The 15115-nt window shown below is 40.4% G+C and overlaps 1 protein-coding gene across 5 annotated transcripts in view; it reads right to left on the reverse strand.

The window, feature by feature from the left end:
- nalcn (sodium leak channel, non-selective) overlaps positions 1-15115 on the reverse strand; it is an 85681-nt gene that overhangs the window by 21840 nt on the left and 48726 nt on the right. The window lies entirely within an intron of this gene.

The following is a 15115-nucleotide window of genomic DNA, read 5'->3' on the forward strand; positions in this document are numbered from 1 at the left end:
TTTAATCCGTCTGTAGTTTTATAATGCCACAAAGGCACAATGGTGCTTTGCAATGTGTACAAGACAAAGTTGCTCATCTTCCTGTGACTAGGCATTCAAGAGACACCAGAAAACAAGTCTGAGTGAAACCTGGAGGTATTTATACATGCATTACAAGAATAATAATTATTATTATTATTATAATTACAATAGTAATGAAACCATGCTCAAAATTGATGCTTGTTGCAGCACACAGTGCTGTTCTGAAATCCTGCCCAAAGATGGCAGCAGCACCCAGCCTGAAAGATGTCATGCTAAAATAATCAGCCCCCACACCACACCTCAGGAAAACAACATCAAAGCAAAATGAATAGCACAAAATCCATTTGCATTCTGAAGCAGGTCATCAAAAAGGTGTATATGCAAGCTGAACCGATCAAGCAAGCGATAGGAAAAAACCCCACTACAATTCATAATGTTCAATTATAGCTATTCATAGTTTAGGAAAAAGACTAATTGATATTCCTTGGCTGGCACAGTCTGTCTGAATGCCTGCAGATGAATCTGATGTGTTTCTGAGTTGAAACCGAAGCCATGGATGGATGCTCATCAGTGGCACTGGAAACAAACCCTCAAACCAACCCTCAACCAAACTCTTGCAGTTTCTCTTATCAGATTAAAAATCCATACAGAATGAAAAAGGGTGGGGCAACAGGAAGAAGGGAATAAATTGGATTGGGACAGGGAACCATGCTTTTACTGCTCTCTCTCTCTCTCTCTCTCTCTCTCTCTCTCTCTCTCTCTATCTCTCTCTCACTCTATTTCTCACTACACATAATACTCCTGTGATACCAGTGATCCTCACACCTTCTGCTCTCCGGACCTGCCTGATCCATCCTGATGCCCTACTTCTTGATGGAGCGTCACCACTCACTGCTGCTGAGAATAAAGCCACATGGACAGCCTAAAGATCCATGAGATTACTGTGGATGGTGCCACTGAGAAACCATAAAAATGTCTTTTAACTACAATTGAATTGAGCAAACAGTTTTGCACTCAAGTCTCCATCAGTGAACAGTTGATCAATTTAACAAAATAGAATTTCTTGGTTGCACATTTGCACTTTTTGACTATACAGTATGCAGTTATAGAAGAAAATGAATTATAATCACACTGTCCAGTGTCACTCAGATGAGTATGGCTTAGCTTATGAGTCTGCTTCCTCTCAAGGTTTCTTCCTCATATCATCTCAGGGAGTTTTTCCTCATTTTCTTCATCTCTGGCATGCTCATCAAGGATAAATATAAATATAAAATTGATCATTTACATTCTGAAATTATATATTTTTGTAAAGCTGATTTGTGTCCATTTTTAAAACGATATACAAATATTTTCAGCTGACAGGATTTCATATTTTAAACTATATTGAAAAAAGTGTCATTTGAAATGTCCATTAATGATGTCATAAACACTAATGTAGTAACGGTTTCAAACTAGGCAGTGGAACTGTACATGGAGAACTCAGACGAGTGGAGTGATACACAGAGTTCCGTTATGAGAAATATAGGAATTCGGAATATATCGGAATGCCGCTCGACCAATGAAATAGGGAAGTGGTACCCCAGTGGTTAAGGCCTTGGACTCATGGTTGAGAGAGTGAATCCAAGGACCACCAACCTGCCACTGTTGGGCGTCTTAGGGCTCAGCTGTATAAATTAAATAAATGTAAGTCACACGGGTGTCTACCAAATGCTGTAAATGTAATGCCAAATTTGTAGATTAGTGTCCTAATCTGAACGTCAGTATATAACTAGTTTTGGAAATATTGAGCACAGACCAACACAGAGAGTCAAAATGGTTGTGTTGTTAGTGTTGAGAGAGATGGATGGCACCAGGCCGTTAGACATTAGGGTTGAGAGAGAGACATGCTTTGACCTGCCCCTTAAGCACCTCATGGGAGGTTTTGTTATTTGGAGCTGAAAATCCTCCAGGACAAAAAAAGAATCTAAAGAAACCATGTCTGTTGTAGTGTTAGCAACAATCTCCCTGCTTTCACTCTCATCTTCACCAACACTGACACCAACACACTGAAGCACTACAGAGACATGGTGATCATACAAATCTATAGTCCTGAGAGGAATTTCAAAAGCCTGAAGTAAGATGTTCGGATCTACATTTAGATGCAACACCTGAAACAATGAGATATCCGGATCCTAATGGTTGATTTGGGAGAGCTGCAATTCCTACAGCAAGGCAGCAAAGATAACGTATCCCACTCATTACAATACGCAGCAAAACCCAGGAGAGATGAGTGGCCTTCATTCTTGACCTTTTACTGTGACCTTACTTAAGATCCCTGCTAGTTAGCAACTTTAAAAAAATGCTACGGTCATCTTTTCCAGTGCCTGGCTCGCACTGGGCTGACGCTGAATTTCCCTATGATACAAAAAAACCCAACAACTGAGAATCTACATTTGTTTCCAGATAACTGGATTGTTTAAGAACGTGAGATTCTTTTTTGCCAGTCCCCCAGGTACCAATCAATGGCTCTATGCTCGGCAGGACCGCTGCAACTGAACGCTCTGCTCAGCAGCAGCTTCTGATTAGCTCTCACCCAACCCTGCTCGAGACACGGCCCACTGCAGAGAGAACACATGCTCCCCACTATTTACATCCTTTGTATAAACAGCTGAATAGAAGAACCCGTACGGCTCCGCTATGCTGAGTTCTGCATGCCTGGTTATTCATAGCTCTTGTTTATTCCTTTATTACCGAGACTGGAAGAAATAAAACCCAGAAAACAAATGTGACTGCTGAGCGAACTGAAAATCTGGAAAGTTGGTGACAGTGACGGTGAAGTATCTCATTACAGCGGCTAGTTTACAGAAGCAAAAATGGATCGTTTGATCGTCTGAGACTGGGTTGATAAGCTGGTTCAGTGGAGGTGTGTTGGTAGAGATGGAGCTGCATTACAAATATATAAAATGACCTGCAGCACAGTGATTGATGGATTTATGTGGCTGAGTGAAAAACAGCCATGTTGTTTGCATACTTATTGAAACAAGCATATGGGCTACTACTGGGTCTGGCTCATTTTTGCATCAACACAGGGTTTCCTAGGTTAATAAAAGAAGCATGTGCAAGAACAGTGCATTGTTTCTCCTCTTCATAATGATTCATGTGACGTGGTGTTTCTCATAAATCAGTGCAGCGAAAGCTAAAAGGCTGCAATTTATGTGGCAGCTTTCAGACATATTAGCGTGATCCATTCATTCCTTTTCACACATTCTTTCCAATTTCAGGCTCGGGTGAACTGCACGTTATGGTATTCTTCAGGTCATCCACCTTAGGAAGACTGGGCTTTTATTAATGATCAATCACTTTGTGGTTTGGAGTGCGTTCACAAAAAGCGGCCATGATGGATACCGTGCGGTGGAGTCGTATTAATCCTCCTTGAATTCAGCCTCCAAATCTATAACACAGTGCAGTACAGGTCCAGTTCAGCAACTATAAACAAAGATCTAATATAAAAACACAGCCACTGTGGCTTGTTGATGGGAGAGGTACTGTCCTTAGGCGTAGGTTTCTGAGTTGGCAAGTATTTCTACAGCAGGAGTTTGGAAGAACGTATAAGGAGACAAAATGAAACCAGTCAAATACTGAAATAGTTCAGCTGGGAGAGGGTTTGACTGAAAAGTTTCCTGGTTCGATTCAGGGGTTTTGGCAGCTGGAAACAATGCCTGTGTTGGGAAAGTTGTAGCTCAGCGGTTAAGATGTTAGACTACTGATCTGAGTTTCAAATCCCATAACTGCCAAATGCCATAAATGTAACTGTAAGTGCCCTTAGTTTCTATGTTGAACCCTACAATCCAGTGAATCCTTAAAAAAGCCTTGACCATCCTTTTTTCCATACACTGTCTCAGTCAAGTCCAAATCAGAGTGAAACTGCTTCGGTTGGTTGATTTGCCTGGTCGATTTGGCTGAAATGTACTTGAAAAAATGGTTGTGAGTTTGAATCCTGTGTCCACCAAGCTGAAACTGCTGGATCCCTGAGCAAGGCCCTTAACCCTCAATTGCTCATTTGTATAAATGAGATAAATCTAAGTTGCTCTGGATAAGATGTAATGTAATGTAATGTCAGAATATGGTGATAGAAAAAGGTGGAAAAATGTGGGTAGAAATCACAAAATCACCCAAGCATGGAGAACACAGAACTGGTTCTGAATAAATGATGATTACAGAACATTCCAGAGCAGCGTCCACCCTATCGTCCTGAGGGCACAAATAAAATCCAGACGATACCACAGTCATCTGTGGCCAGGAGCCAAGAAAGCAAATTTGTGAAGACTCTCTCTGCAATCAATTGCAGTGACACTAACCAATCATGGATGTCTGTAAGCTCATACATGCGCATGGATAGCTCAGAGTGTGTTACACTGATCTGTGACACATGAGGAGCAATGTGAAAAGAGGTTGACTGGCTTCACGTGTTAGAGGAAGCACATGTTACCCCTCCCAGGTTGGTAGCTGTTACACAGTAGAGAAGTGAGTGGGAATTGGCCAAGACTAAACTGGTGAGTGGGAATTGGCCAAGACTAAAATCGAGGAAAATTTCGGAAAAGTTCTAGGTCAACAAAAGTATGTATTACATTTATTTTTCAAATATCCAGAACACCTGGCATTTCTCCAGCACTATACCTCTGTCCTTTGGCTCAGTATGTGCCGCATGGGTCAGTACAGCAGCTGGCATCTATAAAATACAATACTAGACACTCAAAATACCCAGCATGTTGAGTTCACGTCCTGCAGTTGGTTCAATTCAGGATCGAATGGCTTCCTCACTGCAAATGAAACCATGCTAGAGTTCGATCAGAGCACGACTATGACCGTCAATCAGACGGGTTGTTTTGGTCCGTACCCAATCGTGATCGTTGTGTTCTTATCTGCCTCATGAACCACACCAAGGAGGAAAACACAACATGATTCACTTGAAACCCTGCATTTGTGAAAGACAGTAAGAGTTTCGATGTGTATAGAAACCTGATTCTTCCAAAGCAGCTTTGTCAGTATTGATCTCCTCACAATGCATTTAGTGAGTAAATATTAGGGCGTTAGAATGTTGAGTTTAACTTGCCTATAGCGGTTCAGGCTGTCTATGACGGTGATGTCAAAATGTCTAAACGTAAAAAAATCTATGTGACTGGACTACTACAATTCATCAATCATGTGAGGAGTGTCCAGTATAGAGCTGGCTAGCTTCCTGATTATGTGCACAGGAATTAAAATCAACCAAGAAATTGAAGCTGAATTGAACTGAAGTAGAGATCATAACTGTTTAGTTCACCTATACAGTCATGTCAGTTCAAAGACACCTCAGGGAAATAAAAGCAGATTCATGAGATGCCATGTTTATTATTATGTCCCAGAAATACTGTACGCTCCACCCTTATTTGGGACAGTGCTACAATGGATACGCCTATTACGCATACATAGTTTTAATGGATAATAATAGACTCTGAACATCGCAACACAGGAGGATACAGCATGATGTCCTTCAACAGTGTGGCATTTTTAGAACATTATTTAATAAAGAAATCATATGAGGGGTGAGTGAGAGAGAGAGTGAGAGAGAGAGAGAGAGATAACCTTCACTACAACACAACACAGTGTAGACTAAACAAAACTACAGTAGGCATCTGTTAACACAGAGCACACTCATGTACACACACATGTACACACACGTACACACACAGGCACAAACAACTACAGCTGTGGTCTTAAAAGACAAGGATGACAAAACCTGGCAACAGCTGCAAATATCTTTGAGATATAATTTTATAATAAGCCATTATAATTAAAATAAGCCATGTTCAAACCAGAACAAAGAATCCAGATGTGCTAAGCTCTTTGTTCCGTGTTTCAGTTACAATTATGACATAAAAAAGAACAAAAAACGTGTGTCAGGTTTAATGCACTTCTCGTTTGTTTGAAGGAGTCGATGCACAACATGTGTGAAAGTGTTGGATGTGCAGCTGATGACATTTCCTTTGATTTACAGAGTTTGGGTGATTAGCAGAGGCTAGTTTTCTGCATAATATTTTCCACCTCTCAAATCCAGGAGTACATTAGTGACATGCGTTTTGCTCGGAGCGGTAATTCAAGTATGTCTTGAGCTCAAATGTGTTTTGAGGACCAAAACTTCTCTCACAAGTGTATCTGATCTGTATCTTTATTCCTTTTATGTTGGCACTAAAAACATTACTATGCTCCACCTCAGATATGTTACTAGATAAATGCTAAAATCTGATCAGTATCATGTATCGGCTGAGATTTTCTACTGGTACTGTATCAAAAACTACATATAAAGTATGTTTTATTCTTTCATACTGACACTGCTTAGGGTAACAGAGGACAGGCTTTGGTCTTCAGCTGTCTGCTCATGTTAGTAATGTGTGTGCTGACTTACACCCAGAGGGGTTAAAGGGAAAAAGAGGAGTATTTTGGTTCAGGTCAAAAGGTTGTTGCAGAAAATGGATCATTTTAAGAATAAAAATAAATAAATAAAAATCTTAGGTAAACCCTAGCCAGTTGTTATAAATATATATATATATATATATATATATATATATATATATATATATATGTATTTTTTATTTTTTATTTTTTTCAGGGTTTGTTAAATTAATTTTTGTTTCAGTTAGTGAAGCTTGGGTTGTAAATAAATATTTGTAATAAATTTGAGTCAGATATGTATGGGTCAAATTATTACTACTCTGTAATTATACGCTGAGCTTTGATGCAGAATATTTATATAAGATACGTAGGTTCCACTGTTTACAATTTTACCCCAAATATACTTTTTTATTGCCACTTTAGGAATACCTTCCATATCATGCACTTATCTAATAAGCCAATCATGTACCTGTTTACCAACATGTTTACCAAAACTGGACAGCTAAAAACCAGACATATCACCTGGTCTTTTCCAATGATTAGCTGCCCCGTTTTGGTGTGAGTTAGTGCCCACTTTAGCCTCATACTCCTGTTCTAAGCCTTTCATCTGCTTCAAGGTTTGCCATGTTGCTTGTACTGAGATGCTTTTCTGTTTATCATGGTTGTATAGAGTGGCTATAAACAGAGAGTTACTGTAGCCCTCCTGTCAGCTCAAACCAGTCTGACCATCCTCCTTTAATCTCTCTTATCAACCAGATGTTTCCACCTTTCTGTTTAAACTCGAAAGAAAATTGTACAGGTGTTCCTATTAAAGTGGCCAGCGAGTGTTTATGTGATCAGAGTGGAGATAATTTTGTTGTTCCTGTTCAAAAAGCTAGAATGACTCTGTATATGTATTTGGTTTAAATATAATTTTAATTATTAGCTCCCATACGCCAATCTCTATTAAACCTTGCTCTTACATGAAATCTGCACACGTCTGTGATGTTAAGCCCATTATGCATGCACCGCCCCACTCTCTCCAGACTTGGAGGAGTTCCATAAGGAGCGTAGGGAAAGAGGGGGTCATTTTTTCCCTCTCATTTACCCTCTAATGAAGCATGGCAGCACTGCATAGGCTATAAACTCCCAGACCACTTAGAGGTGCACCTGTGGCACCCGTGGGGCCAGCTGCCAGGTTGCTCAGTGAGGTGGGAGTGACAGAGCGCGGCCGCTGTTCTTCCCAGAGTCCTGTGGGAGAAACGGAAGGTGACATTGAAGCCCCTGTGTGTCCTGTGTGGTGTGACGTTCATGTTTGTTACTTATATTCCCCTTGGTGAAACAAAACGTGGTGTTATTTCAGGGCTGGGCTGAGGAGGGATGTCATGATAGGAAGGGCTTGTCTGGTCAAATGGAACTTTTTGTGGAAACGAACTAAACACGATAGGAGAAAAGTGGGTCAAGGTAATAGGTGAGACGGGAACAAACACACTGTCTGGACCGGCAGACATCTGGATCAAGCTCTGGGTGCCAGAGAAGGAGGAGGATTTGAAGCAGGGCTGGGGCTATGTGAGGCCAGACAAATAAACGTGAGCTCTGAGCAGCATGCTGATGGACAGCTCTGTTACTAGGGGGAACTAAGGGGGACGTGCCTGTCACAGCCAGCAGGGACTCCTCTGTATGTGTATGTGTGTGTGTGTATGCACGCATGCGTGTGTGTGTAGGCGGCCAAACAGTGGAGTACTTCAGAGGTTTATCCTGTGTGTGCGTGTGTGTATGTGTGTGTGTATTTGTGGTATGAGATAAATCAAACAGATACGGCAGTGTGTGTTCTGCACTAGATGGCAGTGTGGTTAGGTTCAAACGCATAACAAACAACAAACACAGAAGATCATCCTGACCTTTTCTGAAGTTTGAGATTTCCCTCAGTTTGATCCTGCTGAGTCAAGGTATGGGATATAATCTTAAATATTTATGGCATGCATGGATGAATAGTTGATCGCTCGGTGCTCTGTGTACGGATAAAATGTCCAGAATGATGACAGAGCCAGGACACGGAATAGACACAAGAGAGAAAGAGGTGCAAATCAGGACCGAGACACCAAATGATTCATTTCAAAAATGCTAGAAAGAAAAATTGCTATGTTTAACCTCAATACTCTATCCTTTGCTCATTCCATCTCACACACACACAAAAGAGGAATGAGAGCATGTGAGCGAGAGCGAGCTCGTTATTTAGTCGGCTGGGAAAGCCAGGCGTAAAGAGAGAGAGCCCTACATTGTCTTCTTCATTATTCACCTGGATAGATGGCACTTTGTGAGACACCCTCTGCAAATTGAGCTGTAATGAATGTACTGCAGCGCCTTTCTCCTCTCCCACAGCCTTTTGATATTCTCTCTTTCCAACAGCCGCCCCCAACCCGCTCTATAGTACGGGCCCAGCCCGCCCGGAGAGCCGTTTGATATCAGGGATCCACACACACACACACACACACACACGCTTACGCACGCACTCACACGAAGTCACCCCGAGGGAAGCTCTCCCATTTGATTTCTGTCAGTAAAAAGATAAACATTTCCCCCCTACCATTGAAAGCTGCTTTTCACTGCCATTTAGCTGGAAGGAGGTAATGATTTGTTGAGCTTCTATCACCATCAATCTTCCCAATCAGAGGGGGAAACGGCCCATGACCGGCCAAATGAATAGACTGCATGAAGAGATATGAAAAGAGAACGTGATCTGGTACCAAAACGGAAAAGACTATGAAGAAAGATTCCTGCTCATTCAAGGCTGGGTGTGTAAACTTTCATTGTGCCTGGATTGTCTTTAAAGAACACTCAGTTTGGAGAGTGTCTGAGCTGTTTTTAGTTATTTAGTTATTCAGTGGAGGAGATCCTTCAGCTCAGAAAACAGAAAAGCCCTGGTGAACCCGTGCACACAGCACACGACTAGCGGATCTGCTTCCTGCGATGTTCTCCTGGGCTTCTCCTTCAATTATTTTTAGTCATCTCTCAAGCATAGCAGTCTATACGAATTCATTACAGAAATTTCCCCAAAGCTAATTTCACACAATAACTGCATTATTCCAATCAGCATGATGAGATCGGGGCAAAGCATCAGAGCACGCAGACGTGCGTCTTGACAGAGACTAAGAGGAAGCTCATTAAACACTTCCTGTTATCAGAGGCTGATCTGTGGCTTGTGGAACACACCGGGTATTCATTAGCTCTACCTCCGCTTATCCTGTCGCCTTTAATTGCTAATGATCCTTCAGCGTGCGTGCAGCTGCCCGGCCACGCTGCCTAACAAATTGAATCAACATCCTGAGACCGCGATTGCTTATTGAAGAAGCAGGTCATTTCAAAGCCCAATAACAGCTCTTGTTTTGCCCTCCATTGTCTGCTTATGACTTTGTTTCTTATTCTTTCTGACTGCTTGCATGTTAGAAAGGCAAGTGTCTACTTCTGTCATAGGATGTCATACAAGTACGATTGTGGAAAACTGATGAAATTGCTAGGATTCTGATGAAATTGTTGTGCTCGCTCCGGGTTTTCGAAAAGAAAAAAAAGCATATCCATAAGATATGTCTATATAGTAGAAAGAAAGCATCAGATCCATCTCTGATCCCTCAGCCGAAGACTAGGACACAGACGCTTTTTGTCATTTGTGTCCATGGCTTTGAAATGGGTTTTGAATCAAGACAAATCAGCTGTCCACACTGACAGATGCAAGTCATTTCCATGCCAACATGGGTTACACTTCACAAATAATGATGAATGTTATCACACAAATGGACCTACGTGAGGTAAACGTTTCTGATGCTGCATACTCAATAGGCTTATGTTTACCTAAACATCTATTTTTATTAATAGTACTATTAAAAGTAAACATAGGGAAATCTGACCAAAGAGCTCCAAATCTTCATGGAGTAATAACAGATGCTGCGAATGCACTTTAGAAAATGGATCGTTTATGTGGATGATATTAAAGACATTCGTATGAACAACAAGCCAAGGAAATTGCTTCCAGGTTCGCCATATTACCACAAATCTTCATTATGCTGGTACCTGGAGAAGACAGACTAAAATTGCATGAAATATATTGCTAGGAGAAAATATTCATTATTCATTTATTCATCTCCAAGGCCACTGTCACGCTGGATCGGAAACCTATCCTGGGAAAAACTGGGCATGAGGCAGGAAAACATGCTGGATCTCCACACACACACTGGCATAGCCAGTCTGCCTATGGATTGTTATGGGAGACTGGACGAAACCGGAGAAGAAACCCAAGAGGACACTGGGAAAACATGCAAAACTCCACAATGATAAAACCAGCTCAGAAAAAGGATTGTAGCTTTGAGACCTTAGTGCTACCTGACTGCACACCCCCTGACACGGTTTCACTATTAAAAAAAAACAACAGTAAGAAGTCACAACTGTTGCTGTCAAATCTGTAATATTTCAGTGCAACAAACATTTTCATGGCTAACAATAATTTCAGCAATATGAAATTTACTCTGTCCTCAGGACAAGCGTTTAATACATATTCCTAAGACGGGCATCAAACCTATCCTAATGTTGCTCCAGGAGAGCCCAGGAAAGCGGTTATTAGCAATATGTGGGTCATGCAAGCTTCCAAACTAATAAAAAGCACAATTAAAGCTAGATTACGTGATCAGTGAGTATTTGGAATGCCTGTTAGTCATGCTTGTAGCAATATGGCACAAAATAAAGCCTTCACTTTGAAGACAAACATATCTCAACTGTGAGCAATAGCTGGGAGCGTTTTGTTTCTCTCACTCCAGGGAGACATGGCTGGTATTTGAGCAACTCCATCTGTGAGGAGATCTAAGAACATTGCCACACATGGCTCAACAGTGATGCTCATGGGAATCATGAAAAAAGCAGGTCAGAAAGAGAGAAATATATAGATAGAGATTTACAGATATATTAAATCATGCAGGAACGAGACAAGACGATGTACAACGTCTGGAAACTTCACCATCTGTGTCCTCAGTGGTATGAGAACAATCCCAGTGCTTCCACATGCTGGTTTTCCTCTGCAGCATCAACCATTTCACCTGAAATGGAAACGTCAATCCTATTTGAAGAATCTGCACGAAACCGTTCACGGGAAACAGACCTGTACCAGCCTGGCTTATCACTCCTCTAAACTCCGCCATGGCTCAACTATCAATCAAACTGAAACGATATTGTCTCCACTGAGTTCTGTCATGTTTGATGGCTTTTGCTTACAACATTCTTGACACGAGAGAAGTGAGGCAGAGAGCATGTGCAATAATAATATTCTTACATCTCACAGCACCTAGTTGTGTGTTTTAGAAAAGATTTAAAACTTTAGGCAGTCTGGGGGAATAAAAAATACACACACAAATACTTTCACTTTTACTTCACTTTTTTGTGGAAATTAGTGTATATTCTTGATGGTTTTCCACAGTTTCAGATATATATGGAAGATAGAAAGGGTTATATTATAGAGCCACTATAATATATTGTGGTGAGTCATTGACGGTTTTTTGGGGCTGGTGGTCCACAGGCTCTTGTGAAGACTGATGGCATCATGAGTCACAAAGGAATCCTAAGTTCCAGGACATTTTAACTCAAAACCAGGTTACATCAGTTAGGACACTTTTTTCAGCATTGACTGTGATGCTTCTGGTGCCAATAAGTGCTTTCTGTTACTAAACTGTATTCCTCAAATACACTTAAAATATAATTCAAACAGAAGAAAGCTGTTGAAGAAAAATTATTTCCGATGTGGTAGCTTAGTGGTGAAGGTGTTGGAAAGGCTGTGAGATTGAATCCCAGGTCTACAAAGCTGCAATCGCTGGGCCCTTGAGCAAGGCCCTTAACCCTCAATTGCTCAGTTGTGGCTATGGATAAGGGCATTTGCCAAATGCCAGAAATATAAAAGTTCAACTCTGACTGGATCCAAACTGGTTACAATGATAATTTTACAGAAATCCAACAATCATTCATCCACTTCTTTCTAAGACAAGAACAAGAATCTCAGAAGAATTAATTCAAGGATGCATGTAAGGGCAAGGAAAAAAAACCCCATAGTGACAGAGGCATCCAAAATGCCCCAAAGCATACATGCAAATCACCACAACAACTACAGTCTGTGTTTTTAATGAAAATCTCAGTCTCTGGATTTGTATTTGAATCAAAAGTTCTCAGCTCACAAACCTGAGAATATAAAGGAGCTTAAAAAAAGATTCTGTATGTAGAAGTGGTTCTAGATCCTTTAAACATTTTTCAATGTGGTACGACATTATAGGAAGTAGCTTGACGCTGTTATAGTCTCTGAGGTACAATTATGGAAGTGATCATCAGTGTTTCGGAAAAAAAAAAAGAATTTATATACAGCATCCATATCTGTAATATATCATACACTGCATGTCATACTGATTAAAGCTGCCAATATAGCATCTAATATATTATCCAAATCTTTATGCATTCATAAGATGATTGATGCCATGACAACTAACCTGTTTTGCCTGTAAGCCTGTGCTACATTAGAGTATACTGCCATTAGCACAAATAGAACATGCAATGATTTGTGTAAAACATCTTCAGCATCTTCCAAAGAATTTCATGACTCAGACCATACTTCTGTTCCCGACTGCAAGAGTTTCATGGTTGAAAAAGCAGGGGGTCAAAAACCCTTCAAAAGCAATTACTGATGACATTATCACAGGGGACAGCAATCTGTTCAGTGAGAGCTACAAAAACAACCTTGAGAGAAACCCTAAGAGCTGCCGTCTAGCCACCAAATCAACAGTGAGAATACAAAAGGACAAAACCTGTCTCATCTTTATTTGTTGCACATCAGGATGAACTAGTCTTACTAGAGTCAAGGTCAGTCTTTGAATTGCTTTGAAACCAACTGTTTATAAAAGCACCCCCCCTTTTCTCTGTATACTGGATTGGAGAGCAATCATAATCTAGCAGTCTATTTTAGGATTGCCCCCATCTGTGCTGGAAGCACCTGAAAAATAGGCAATTTTACAGGCTGAGCAGCAGATCCTTCAGCTGTGGCTAAGAGAGAACTGATCTGGACATGTCGAGATGCTGAAAGCGTGCCAGAGAACGAATGAAATCCAGCGAGCCATTATTCCAAAGCCATTTCCCACCGTTTTTGGCCATGGTAGTGTAAGTTCATCTGCATCAGTCTCATTAACATTCACACACTGAACACTGCCAACATCTCAGCACCTGTAACCAAGGATCCCAGTCAGGTCAGGTTTTCCAGCGTTAATGAACTGATGAGTCATAGTTACCTGTGCAGCACATACTGAAAAATAAAGATGTGTTTATTTGATGAGAGCTCTGTAGATCGCTCAGATGAATTTATCTTTTATTTCCTTTTGGAAATAAAAAAACTACAGGGATTTGCACCAGTTTCCTCCTGCTGTGACTAAATCACCCAGACTTACAGGTCTGCAAAACATTTCTTTCAGAAGCTATACCAAATAATGCTAACTTTAGAAGAGCAATTGTTTTGTGATACTTTGTGAAATCTCTGTGTTGGATGGGGACGTGGTAGCTTAGTGGGAAAGGTGTTGAACTATTGATTTGGAAGGTTGTGAGTTTGAACCCCAAGTCCACCAAGCTGAGCCCATGAGCAAGACCCTTAACCCTTAAATGCTCAGTTGTGTTAAAAATGAGATAAAAATGTAAGTTACTCTGGATAAGGGCATCTCCCAAATATAGACTTTCCCATGCTCTACCTGTTCTGCTTAGAAGAGAAATTGTGTTTTATAAACTCACTTGAACATTGTTTGAGGAATCTGAGTAGCCGGACTGATTAAAATTTTAAAATCTTACAACCAGATCTGATAGATAATATTCCTGATAAGCAGCATTTCTGTCCTGAACAAAACTCAAACAGGTTCAGCAGCCAATTTCAAGTTGAAATTGTTCACACACAGTGACTAATCCCCATCTGTAGCAAACCTCTGTGTTTTTTTTTTTTTTTTTAATGTTTGCCACCAGAATTGTGAGGTAAATTATCAGACATGTATCAGACATGTACGCATGGGTGGAATTTGCTTAAAACTTTGAGGTTTGTCTTAATTATGTGCAATTTTGACCCTACCTGGATATAAAGCCTATTTGTCCTGTACAATATCAGCCTAAGCAAAGAGCAACAGTTTAATTTAAACACAATATCTCATGCTGAAATAACACAATGGAATGATACTTGAGGCCATTATTATATACATACTGTAAATGATACTATTAACTAAGTAACATCCTTTTTTTAAATGCATAAAACACCATATTATTTGGAGAAACTGCTTATCTGGCCTAATTTTGCTGGATAACTCTAGGAATAAATATAAATTAAGCTCTAAGGCTAGCAGAGTATAAACTACTATCATGATTTGTTTACAGAAGAGCACATAAAAAAAATACTTTGCTGCAAGTAAGTCTACAAAGATCTCAATTTATCATTAAGCCGTGCATTAACTGTGCACATGATTAACCATCAGAACAATAAAAAGAAGAATAGGATGTTTGTTGCTACATTTTATGTTACATCATATAAGCTTCGATGGCAGAGATAAAAAAAAAAATGCTGTCTGCATCTTCAGTCTGCATTTTGTATGCTCCAGCTGTTTTGGGGCTAAAAGCCAAGTGCTTGTGTTTAAAGAAAATGGTCTGGACATTACTG

Source organism: Hemibagrus wyckioides, linkage group LG06, assembly GCF_019097595.1.
Source record: "Hemibagrus wyckioides isolate EC202008001 linkage group LG06, SWU_Hwy_1.0, whole genome shotgun sequence".
NCBI lineage: Eukaryota > Metazoa > Chordata > Actinopteri > Siluriformes > Bagridae > Hemibagrus > Hemibagrus wyckioides.